At 57.0% G+C, this 12,035-nt stretch overlaps 1 non-coding gene and 1 pseudogene across 1 annotated transcript, besides 1 other annotated feature; both read left to right on the top strand.

Annotated features, from left to right (window-relative positions):
• The first annotated feature begins 6,042 nt into the window (after nt 1-6,042).
• On the top strand, nt 6,043-8,083 carry LMJF_31_2195 (annotated as a pseudogene).
• Nucleotides 6,043-8,083: a sequence feature.
• LMJF_31_ncRNA5 lies at nt 7,205-8,029 on the top strand. The gene has a single exon (XR_002460989.1). It is a non-coding gene (non-coding RNA).
• Nucleotides 8,084-12,035: the final 3,952 nt, after the last annotated feature.

Below are 12,035 nucleotides of genomic sequence, written 5' to 3'. Positions count from 1 at the left end.
TCCCCCCCCCCTCTACCACACGTTTTCCGTGTTCGCCCTGCTCCTCCTGTGCCATTGTGCGCACACGACGAGTCGAATGCGCGGGCCTCCTCTCCTGCCCGCACTCGTTCTTTGTAGCACACTTCTTTGCTTGTCTCCCTCTCTCCCTCTCCCTCTCCCTCCCCCTCTCTCTGTCTCTCTGTCTCTCTCCCCCCCCCCCTTCGCTATCGACTACTCCCCAGCCCCGCCTGATCCCTTCTTTCCGATCTGCCTCTTCCTTTCTATCCATTTTGTTTTGTTGTCGTTGCTTATTTCTTCTGCGATGCTCAAGATCCCCACCATCACCACCACCACCACCACCACACGCGTGCACACATGCACACCCTCTCCCACATTTTCCGTCTCCACGGTCCTCACACGCTCTCTGTGCTCGGGCGTTCTGTCCGCATATGTGTGTAACTAGGCTGTCTTTCCTTTTTCGGCTTGATGAGCTTGCGCATGGTCCTCCTTTCATGTTCACGTTGTAACTGTGCATTGCCGTTGTTGCATCAAGGCGCCGGCTCGTGCGCGTGTGTGTGCGCGCGCGTGTGTGAGGCCGTTGTTTGACTCCCAGCCCTTCTCCCTGTCTCTTTTTTTTCCTGGTGACGTCTGTCAGGACGACGGCCCCTATCAGCAGGCCCTCTTCCCCCACGGCGCACTGCTCTGCGGTGGGGGCTTACGCAAGCGGTGCAAACGCATGTTCTTGTGAAGGGAGGCTCCCACCGGGTCTTTGAGCACGGTAGGCCTTCTGGCCACCTACATGACTGCTGTATAGCGTTTCGTTTTCATACACAGGTGCACGTTGAGCGACTCGCCTCCTCTCGTTATTCTTTCAAGGCGGTATGGGTGTTCTTCCGTCTCTTCCCTCGGTGTGGCTGTGTCCATACAATGCAGCTCTCCCTCTCTCCATGCCCTCAGCTCTTTTCTGCCCCCCCCCCTTCATGGTCACGATAGCACGCGGCATGTGCTCGCTTGGGCAACGCAAATCTGCACGGGGGTCGACGGAGTAGAGGTCCGCCGGTGCAAAGCAGCTCCGTCGCGCAAACAAGCTCCACGTAGGAACGCCCTCCCATCAGGGAGACAGCGGCAGAGAGAAAGAGAGAGAGTCCGCGTCGATGCTGGCAGGTATTGCATCCCTATCGGAAGCACCTGTACACTCTTCACCACTATTGTTTTTCTAAGAAGTAAGCGCGTACAAGTCTGTGACAGGAGACGCTCTTCTAGCCCCCTCCTAACGCGGAATAGGGCACCCGCTGGATCAGGAGAAAGACCCACGCTGCGACTGCTGCCTCTTCCAGGCTTTGTCCTACTTGCCGTTGTGACGCTGTACGCGTCTGGCGCTGCTTCAGCCGCGTCTGATGTTTCCACATCGACCAAGGCAAACCAAAAGTCGCTGTTTGTGCCCCCGGGTGTCCCCTTCCCCTTCCCCACCCCCTCGGGTTCTTTTATTCATGCGTGCAGGTGTGTCTGCTTGTTATGTTCGTAGCCAGAGATCTGGTCCTCCTCGCACATGGTGCTCTCTCTCTCTCTCTCTCCCCCCCCCTTCCTTTCCTTATCCTCGGGTTTGCATTGGTCATTCTCCTCTTCCTAGGTGCCGTGGTGTTCTCTGCGGTGCTTTGGGGGATCTCTGTCGTACGGTTGTTCTCGTTCTCCCTTCTTTGTTTTCATCGGCTTTGGTTCTCCGCTGCTGCCTGAGAGTTTTCTCTCCTTTTCAGAGGGCAACGCACCACCCAAAAGTACCATGCGGAGCTAAGCAAGGCGGTGTAGTAGCTCCGCCCTCTATGTACCACCCTGGACGCATGTGGCACAGAGCGACGCGGACACATGCACACCACAAAACAATGCGCCCAGTACTGTGGAGCTGCGCCACTGCTGCGGCCTTCTCGCAAACTGGCTTAGGGAGCGTGGCATACGTCTGTGTGCGCGTCGGACCTCCATAACTGCCCCCCCCTCCTATTGCGTATCCTCTCGCCTCTTCCGCCGCCACCCCTCACGCCCTCGCGTGGGTCTCTGTGTGCGTCCCAGGGAGGGGCGCTGTCTTCACTGGTCGCCCCTATGCTCCCTTTTTCTTGCGTTCATGTGTACCGCACAGTTTGTCTTCCCCTCCCTCCCCCGCGTCGAATCGGTGCTCCTAGTCGTCCCGTCGCTCTTCCTTTCCGGCCCTCTTCACTGCTGTACGTTTCTCATCTTGCAGCGGAGTCTCCAGACAACACAGACGCGGCTGGACATTATCATGAGGTGATAGCAGCTATCTGTGCGTGGGACTGTCTCTCTCTCTCTCTACTGGAACCAATACTTGTGCTTTGACGGAGCGACGCACAAAAAAACATAGTAGTGATGTCTGTTCGCGGCCGAGTCTCCAATGCGAGTGTGAATGCCTGCAGCGCAGGAGCAGAACCACAGAAGTTTAGCCCCGTGAACGTGAACTCACTGCTTTTTTTTTCGTGCGCTCTCAGTCACTCAGAAAGCCCGATACGGCAATTGAGAGTGGAGGGATCGCTCGACGCTCAACGAGCCCCTCGTTGCACACGATAACCTTGCACACAGGGACCTGGCTACGCACATCCCACTCGCGCTGACTCGGCTTCCACCGTCGGGTGCCCACGACTGCCCCACCCTCCCCCTGAGGCCCTTCAGGACGAAAAGCTGTGAGCTCTTTGTGCGCACGCGCTGTCACGCACAGCCGGCATGGCGCCTCGCATCCGAAGAAAGCTTGCAGGGGCGCGAAGAGACGCCTGCGAACGAGCCGCCGTGTGCATGTGCGCGGAGCACGCGGCACCTCCTCCACCCGACCGTGTGGGCTGCTGAGGCACAGACGCCGGGGGGGGGGCATGACGCGAGCACCCCGAATGGCAGCATCGAGTCCTCCGGGCACCCATGTGGAGAGTGTCCACCCCGTACCATGGGATGCCGCTGCCTGAGGCGACGGAGGGCGCGAGGCACGGCACACAGGCGGAGCACAGGGTCTCCGGAGGGCCCTGGCCTGCGGCTGGCCAGCTGATTCCCCAAGCCCATGCGGCATGCACCTAGGCCACCACCACCCCTCTACTACCCGCACGGCGGACGCCGGTGGCGCAGCACGCGTGCGAGGGGGAGGCGCGAGGCAGGACGCGAAGAGCCCGTTCGACGCATGCCCCCGCTTCGACGGCAGTCGGCTGGTCCTAGAGGGCGAAGATGCCGCCGTGGTGCAACGGAGGCGTCTGCGCTGTGATGGCGTGTGTGTCTGGGCTGGCTGGCAGTGGTTGATGGTGTAGTGGTGTGATGAAACTTTTGAAAAGGAGTGGGTGGCATATTGATGCGTGTACGTACACGTGGATGCCGTCTCTGCCCGTTTCTTTTGTTTTCTTTTTGCGCGGATTTCGAGGGCGCCTTCTGTGCTCTGCCGCGTCTCTCGGGTGCAGGTTCGTGTCCACGGCGGTGGTGGTGTAGGAGGGCGTGGAGTGGTTCTGAGAAGCGCGGCCGAGGGTCTATGTCTGCTTTGTTTATCCCTGTAGGCATTGTGGAGCGAGCAGGCCACGGAGACGTGTGTGTGTGTGTGTGTGTGTGTGCGGGAGTGGGGGGGGGGGAGTTTGTGAGGGTATGTCTCGGCGCCTTCCCCGTAATCTGCCCTTTCAAAAATATATACCCCAGTAGCCTGCCACCCCTTCTGCTGCTCTGCCGTCCGTTTTGCCACCGCTCTTGCATTGTGGCCCCGCTCCGGGTCGTTCCTACGGATGTGCGCATGGCTCGTCCGCCGGCAGCGCTTATTCTCTGGCAGTAGGCTGCATGGTGTGCCAGCCGAGCTTCAGCCCAAATCGCGTACTTGAGGGTCACTTCGCTCGCAGCGTTTTCGAAATCGTCCGTGCTGCAGTTTTCGTTTCGTCGCGAGACGGCTCCCTTCTATGAAGAGCTGTACGATTACGTTTTTTTGGGGTTCGTTGTCTCCGTGTTTCACGCGTGCCCCCTAGCACGCTGCCCTTCTCGTTGCTTGCTGAACATTCTTCAGCTCCTTTATCCTCTCGCGTGCGTTGCGCCCCCCTCGCCCTTATCTCGTCTCTCGTTGTCTGTTGCTCCTCTCCGCTCTTCAGTGGCTATGAACGACATGCTGCACCCCTGTTTTGAGTCCCACACGCGTGGGGGTTTTAGCACTTGAGGCTCGCTCGGTATATAGGGAGGGCTTTGTCGCCGTCAGGGGCTGCATGGCGATGATCAGTCCAGATGCTCGCGCTCTCCTCGTCATTTATTAGCGCCGCCTCCCCGCCGCTGTGCACAGGTGTTCGTTTTCTGTGCGGTTCTGTGCACTACGAGTTGAAGCTGCTTTCCGCATTTCGTTTTTCGTGGCGGTGGCCATGCTCATCGCTGCATTCGCATGCTCTCGATTTTGTTCTTCTGTGCATGGCTCGTTTTGTTAGAGAGATTTGTGCGAGACGTGCTGTAAGTGTCCGCTTGTAGCCCTGACGGCGCGTACTAGGGTCGTGATCTATGCTCGCTGTCCAGACGCTCTCCCTCCTCTCTCTAGCGGCCGCCACGCTCCTTACCGTGCGTCTCTCTCACGCGCTCTGCCAGTGTTTCGCATCGCTCAGGTGAAGTCATACAAGGTACCCGTCGTGCGCTCTCGCACGCTAACCGCTGCGTATGGTCGATCATCTCCCTCACGCACGCACGCACCCACCCACCCACACACACACACACACACACACCTGCGCTGCGTGTGTTCTTCTCTTCCTCTACGCCTCAGCCCCTTACAAGGCGTCACCACAAAGACGCAGACCGGCGGCGTGCCTTCTTCGTCATCGTATTTGGCCCTTTTTTCTCTCCGCGGCGCATCCACTAGGCGCCCCCTTCACGAGTCCTGTGACTGCCCCACTCCCTCGTCCCTTCCTTCGGTATCTGACGTGGCAGGTCGGCGGACACGTCCATCACTCAGTCTATCGTTTTTCGTTTTCGGGGTTGAGGGGGAAGATGCCCTTTATGCTGTTGTTACTCGGGATGAGCTCTCGACTTTTCTGAAGCTCTCCTCGGCGTGTACCATTCTGCTTTTTGAGGGGTGTTCTCTCCATACCTCCCCGGCTTGCATGCTTTTTTGAGCGGCTTGTGGTTTCCCACGTGCCTCTTAGCGTCTTGCGTGGTGTGGCTTGCTGACGCTGCACGTATCGCCCCCCTTCCCCTCCCCCCGGGAGGGGGGAAGGGGTGGGTTACACGCATCATACGCAACACGCTAGGCTCTGCGTTTCTTTTTCTTGGGAAGGGGGGGGGCGAGTCTCTCGTCTCTCGTCTCTCTCTCCTTGTCTTCTGCTCTTCTGCTCGTCGCTTTCTTCTTATCGTGTTTTCGTGGCGACGTCCGCATGGCAGGCTGGGGAGGTGGCCGGTGTTGTGTGGTTTGACTGCGCGCTTGTGAGCGGGCTGGACACACGTCCCTGGTTCCTTGCTCAGGTGGTGCTTCTCCTTGTGAGCTAAGCGTATATTTGAATCACTCTTCTTTTTGGAGCAGGTGCGCGTGGGCTTGCTTGTGTGCCCTGCATCTGCGGTGTTGGCGCTCCCAGTCACGACGAGCTGGTATTCGGCTACGGCCGCCTAACCGTGACAGCGAATCCACTCCTTGAAGTCTCATCCCCGTGAACTCGGCACCGCTTGCTAGCCCAAGGCACGAGAACAAACAAAAAAGGAAAACTAAGCGCTGGCTTTCACGATGTACATGTGCGCCATATGCTACACCGCTGGCCACATCATATTCACCTCTGCGGCGAGGGGTCACAGTCTCCGGAGGTCTGTAAGCAAACGCTTCGGTCTCTCGACGGTGCTGCCATAGTGACTCTGCCCCTTCTCAACTCAGACTCCGCCCCACCCCCTCCCCTCCCTTTCCTTCCCCCCCCCCCCTCTCTTTCTGAGAGAGCGCGTCTTCAGGTCTTTTTCTCCGCTCGCTCCTGCACACGTCACAGCGGAACAAAGAACGCATGCCAGCAGAGACGGGGGCCGCCGTTTCGCTGCTGCTCCTCTTTCCCTGTAACTATTATCCCTTCGTTTACTGCTGTTGTTGTCGTCACTATGTGTGTGCGTGTGTGTGTGTGTGTGCATGATTGCTTGCCTCGGCGCCGCCACTTGTGTTGTCTCCTGCTGCCGTCCCCCTTCTCCTTGTTTGCCTTTCGCCCCCTTTTCCTTTTCGTATTTGTTGCTCCCTCCCCCCTTCTCTCTCATGGTGTGGTCATCTCTTCGTCATTCTTGAAGCCATCGGTAGGGAGTTCATCACCACCCTTCACTCCACATAGCAGAGGATTTGAGCAGAACTCGCCTGGCGTCGCGCTTCCTTTTCGATCCCTGCCCGCTGTCCTCACCAAGCCTACACATGCTGCAGTTTGCAGCCCATTCGCCGCCCTCCTCTCGCACCGGCGCCATGCACAAACACCCCACTGCAGCAGCGCCTCGAGCCCTTTCCTTCCTCACCGCTCCACGGTCACGGTAAGCATGGGCTGCGGGCTTTCACTCTCTACCCCCCCCCCGACTGCAAATAACAAGCAGCAGTGGGATGTGGCTGTTCGCCCCAATACAACTCACGGCTCATCGCACCATGCTCGGGCCTCTCATCAGCTTGACCACTGCAAGGGGTTGCGTCGCGCGGCTACCGTGCACTCTTCGCCGAACACCAGCTGTGCTGCGTCTATCGAGAGAGGCAGACCAGCGTGGTGCGCTTCGTTCAGCGCGGAAGACGCGTTGTTAGACCAGGATAGCCTTTCTGATGGTCCACAGCGTCCACGTCCTTGTACAGAGAGAAGAGCCCTGCTGACACGGAGCAAGTGGTAAGCATGCAGTGCAGTGCTCTCGAAGAGCACAGCACTGTGGACGACTTGAACACCATAAGGCACCAGCTAAGCATGGAGAATGTGAGCTGGTCTCTCGATGTCACCGTTGACGCGCCGCTGCACGAGCCGGCATACAGCGCGAGAAAGGAAGGGACCACTCTTTCGAGGCCTCCAGGGATGACTCCAGGCTGGCCACCACCACCACTCCTATGCGGTTGTGGGGTGCAGTGTCGACTTGACCGCCCAGGTCCGTAGGACGTGCGAACAGTATTATCGGCCGGGCTGCCGCCAACAAGGCGGCAAAGGCTTCTGTGTCTGCGAAGCAGCCCATCCCTAGCGCGACGGCGAGGAGAGCTTCCTTGTCGACTAATGCTGGAAATGCAGAGGTGCTTGCACCATCTGCACAACGCATGCCCAGTGGTAGCAGCCGTAGGGAGTCTTCAGCTGCACCCGGTAGATTGCGACGGCCTGTCGTGGATGTGTTCGCGGGGAAGGCTGCGTTGCCGAGGAGCACGAACGCAGGGCAGAGGTGGAAGAGCAGAACCTTGCGAATACGGCACTCGGTGAACACTTCCGGTACGGCAGCGTATTTGGTCGAATGTACCACGGGCATGCCCCTGACCGATGAGTACGATCTGAGTGTTATGATGCGTGCTGCAGAGGCACCTCTGACGCTCTCTCGACCAGTCTCAGCACATTCAACGCCGTCGCCGAAGGGGAACGGAGCCATGCCGACGCCACATCCAAGCTTCTTAGATATCGTAAGCGCCGACAGCTCCCCCTTCAGGCTGAGTCGAGCCAGCGCGCCGGGCCCGACCAGCTTACCAGAGCTGTCAACCACTGAAAGTCTCGAACAGATTTCTCGCCAAAGCAGACAGCCAACCGACAGTCGGCGTGACAGCCTTGCTCGCACCCCGCTCCACCGCCCCCAAAGCCGAAAAGGGACGTTGTTCGGCAGCGAGTCCAGCGATACGGATTTCCAGTACCTCTGCACATCAGACGAAAATGCACTGTACAGCTTCTACGCCATCAGCTACAACACCATGGACCCCTTTCTCAAAGGCGCGGAAGACACAGTAAGGTGCAGCGCACACGAAGAGAACCACAGGCAACTCTCTACAACATCCCACAGGCGTCCTGTGCAAGCCATGACGGTGGTAGTGAAAAGACCTACGTTAGCCCAAATACGCGTGGGGATACGGAGAATGCTGACTCCGATGGTCATGGTGACGACGAATACAAGGGTCCTGACAGCCTTGCTAGCAAGACAAGCGCGGATGCTGATATGGTAGCCGGTCACACCATGCGTGTGCTGGGAGCTGCTAAGGCAGCACAAAAGAGAACGGCGGCGGACCGTGAAGATTGCCAATCATGCTGCTGCTGCTGCTTCTTCCTTTGGCCACGAAAACGCCGGCCAATCCTATCCTAATGAGATAGTCCATGCCAGTTGACCATCCCCACCCACCGCCAGGGGAACCATCACTGTTGCTGCCGCAGCAACAACAGCAGCCTTTCCATCGCGTCTCTTTGACGCAGTGGCTGCGGCGTACATCAGTCAGCGCCCCACTGCCTTTGGCTTGTGTGTGCGCGCGCGTGCCCCCGCGGTGGAAAGTGACAGATTGCGTGAGCACGCCGTTCCCCCTCCTGGCCGGCGCAGTATGGTGGCACGGACGAGCGACATGCCTCGCGCGTTCAGCGTCCCTTGAAAAAGGGCAAAGGAAGCGGCGTGTTGCCCCTGCCCTTTCACAGTGGTTGTCTCGCCGTTCTTCGTCTGCTCTGAGTGCGTGTCACGCCCCTTTGGTTTACTGCAGATAGCATCGTCTGCTCTTCTGTGTTGGTACGCCGGCTACTGTGCTGGTATCGTTGTCTTTGCTGCTTTTCTTCACCGCGGGCGCTCATCGCCGTCGGCTCCTCTCGCTGTCGCGCTCCCCCTCTCTTTATTACTTGTGGATTGTGTGTTTGCTTCGGCGCCGACGAAAACTCAGACGTCTGCTCTCTTGCCCTGGGTCCTGCCTGTTTCAGTCCAATGATGCCACAGCATCACCGCGGCCACCAGCGCCGATGTCGACATCGGTGTGCATGTACATTCTGCCTTCCTCGTGCCCGCATAGCGCATGTCCCCCTCCTACAACGGGAGCTGAAAACCAATGCTTCCCCTCCCCCCTCCTCCCCAAGGGCTCTGCGCGGATACCAAACAGCAGGAAAGAGTTGGATGGTGTGACGCGCTCATCTCCACCGCGCCCCTCTTCTTTTCTGTTTTTTTCTTGGTCGGCATTTTGCTGCTCTGTTGTACTCGTCTTGTTTTTGTTTTGTTGTTTCATTTTCATATCGACAGTTCCTTGCGTGCTTGCTCGTCGTCTCTCTTCCTCTTTTTGTTTGTTCGTTGCTGTTGTCGTGGTGGTGGTTGCTGCTCTCCCTCAGACACGTCAACTGCTCCAGAGTACCGGGTGTGTTCGAGAGAATTTCGTTTTGTGTTCCGCCTTTACCGCTCCTTCCGAACCGCCCATGATGCATGATGATTGCCCGATAGACGGAGAGAGTGAGAGGGAGGAGAGAGGGCGAGGCCGCACCGCGTATTTGGCACTGTGCACAAAACAGAAACAACGACACGGTGCTTTGTCTGTGTGTTTGTGGTTGCCTTCACTCCCGTTGTATCCTCCTCTCTCTTGTGCACTCGCTTCATGGTCACTGTACTTTCCCGAACTGCCTCTCTCAACCGGAGGTCTCAGACCTCCTCTCTCTCTCTCTCTCTCCTCTTCTTCTGTCCAGTTCTGATTCGGACGCGAACGGAGCTGCAGCCGATCTGTGCTGTGCTTGCGAGGGAAGTGGCCCTATATCCTTCGTTACTCTTTTTTTGTCTTGCTGCCGGTGCACTCGTGTTGTTGTTGTTGGCGCTGCCGCTCATTGTGAGTGAGCATCGTTTTCTGCTGCTGGTTTGCACCTGTCTTGTTTTTTCGTCTACGTGTGTGCTTGCACTGGTGGTCAATCGCTTCTCCATTTCTTTGATGCCCACCTCTCTTCTCGTGAACATGAGAGTTATCCGCTTCTTTCTTCCGTTTGGTTCTTCCTGACCGTCTCCTCTCCGCCTCTTTCTCCCAACCCTGATCCGGATGCTCGTTTGCCATCGCCCCATCGAGATCAACACCCACCACTGTAGACCAGATCGATAATTTCGTAAAAACACACGTGTTTTGTTTTGTTTTTGTATGGAAGCCGCATCGCCGTGCAGAGGCACTTCTGCGCGCGTCTTGTCGACGCTCTGCATCCACCCTCTACGCTCAGACAAGCAAAAGAAAGAAAAACACACACATGCGAATGCGTATGCGTTTGGTTTGGGGGTTGACAGAGGATGGGCTGTGTGTTGATTGAGGCTCTCGAAGATGTTCTTTGCTTGGTTTCTTTTTTTTTCTATGCGCTGTAGTGTCGTCTGTGACTCGTCTCACCCCTCCCCCTCCCCCTTACCCTCCGTCAGAGCTCCCGTCGCTTATGTGCTCTCATCTCGCTTGTTTTCGTGTCTGCCTGTGTCGTTCTCTCCGTTCCTACTCTTTCGTCTGTTTTTTGTTGCTGTTCGGTTTATTCTTTGTTGTTGTGGCTGCCTCGTGCCTGGATTCTCCCCTACCGCGCCTGTCAACGTCTCCGTAATCGCGTAGACTACAACCTGCCATGAGCAGGATCACGAGTTTGCTCACCTCGTTGATCGGCGTTGTGCTGTGTGGGTCCGTGTGTGTCATCGTTACGCCACGGCCAACTGCCTGCTCCCCCCCTCCTCCTGTGCTCTTGCTGTTTTCCTCCATTCTTTGTTTTTGGACTTCCTGTGAGGATTTTGTTTTTCATGTGTTTCTGAGTGTATCTGTGTGTGCATGGTCGTCTTTACATCCTCTTCTCCATAACTGGTAAGGTCCTCCCTCGACGCGGGATGTTTGTTTTTTTCTCGTGTGTTTCTCTTTATTTCCGTCTACTTACGGCTCACCTGCCGGCCACAACGCTCCAATACGTTGAGAGGTCTCGCACCATGTTCTTTTCAAAAGCGGATGTTCCATCCTGCCAGTGAACAACGAGCTCACAGCTGCCTTGTCACAGGCCACACGTGCGCGTCGCTGTGTTTTGGGTGCATTGTGTCACCCTGCAGTCGACGAAGGATTAAGCATTCGCAAACGAAAGAACGAGAACTTTTTCCCTCTTTGCGGAGCCGCATCGGCGGAAGCTGCGCATTGTTACAGGGATGGCTCCGATGCGTCATTCGTGCGCCCTGTGTATTCACCCATCTACGCGGTGCACCTTGCATGTCTCCCGAAGCTCTGACTGCACACCGGTAGCGGATGAACAAGTTTTTTCCAGTGAGGAGATTTCTGCGCGCTCACGCACAGCTTTTCCAGGAGCTAGCCGACAGCATAGCAAGCACGGTGATCGCTCGGTGAGCTGCGTGTCGTTTTCCCTTGACCGCATCATCTTGTCTCCTCCCTTGTGTGCTGCCTTTTTGCATGCTTTCCTCGTTTTGTTTACTGGGGCGATCGCCTTTGAATGAGGATGGTTGGACCAATCAGGTGTGGCCTGAGGTGTCCCCTGCTGTGCTGCTGGTGTCTGTGCTTCGGTGGTTAGGTGTGTGTGTGTGTGTGTGTGTGTCTGAGTTTTTGTGGCTCTTATCCCCCTCCTCTCCTCCTCCGCCCGTTTTATCTGAAGACTCCCATCTCTGCATGCCCCACCTCCTCGGTTATCATCATCTTCTCCGCTCATCTGCCAGCACATCATCTCGAGCTCGTTTCAGCTATGCCTCGCATTTTTTTTTCCAAGGCGCCACCGGATCACACAGAGGGCATGTCAAGAACGTACATGAAAGATGCACCATCGTCGTCGTCGTTCGGACGGCGCTCTCTCCGGTCTCTTCGCGAAAGCAGATGCGCCGTCGTTTCTTTTTGTTGTTGGGGGGGGAGTTAAAAGGTACATGGTGCACTGCGGCTTTCCATCGGATCGTTCTTTTCCCACACGTCCTGTCAGCATGGACATGTCAGCGTCACCACGATTCCTATTTTATTGTCTTCTCTGTGTGCGTGCATCGGCTCTTTCTGTTCTCCATGTGTTTCGATATTTCGCTTCAATCGTCCCTGTGCGGAATCCTTTCCTCCCTCGCAGGCGAGCGTGCGCGACGTGGCCAGCTGCTCTAATGGGCCTGCGCGTGTTGGTGTTTGCCGCGACTCAAGCCAAAAAAAAAAAACAAAAGAAAAGGGAAAAGCTCGACTCCCC

Source organism: Leishmania major, chromosome 31 (assembly GCF_000002725.2).
Source record: "Leishmania major strain Friedlin complete genome, chromosome 31".
Taxonomy (NCBI): domain Eukaryota; phylum Euglenozoa; class Kinetoplastea; order Trypanosomatida; family Trypanosomatidae; genus Leishmania; species Leishmania major.
This window is presented reverse-complemented; position numbering and strand designations above follow the sequence as displayed.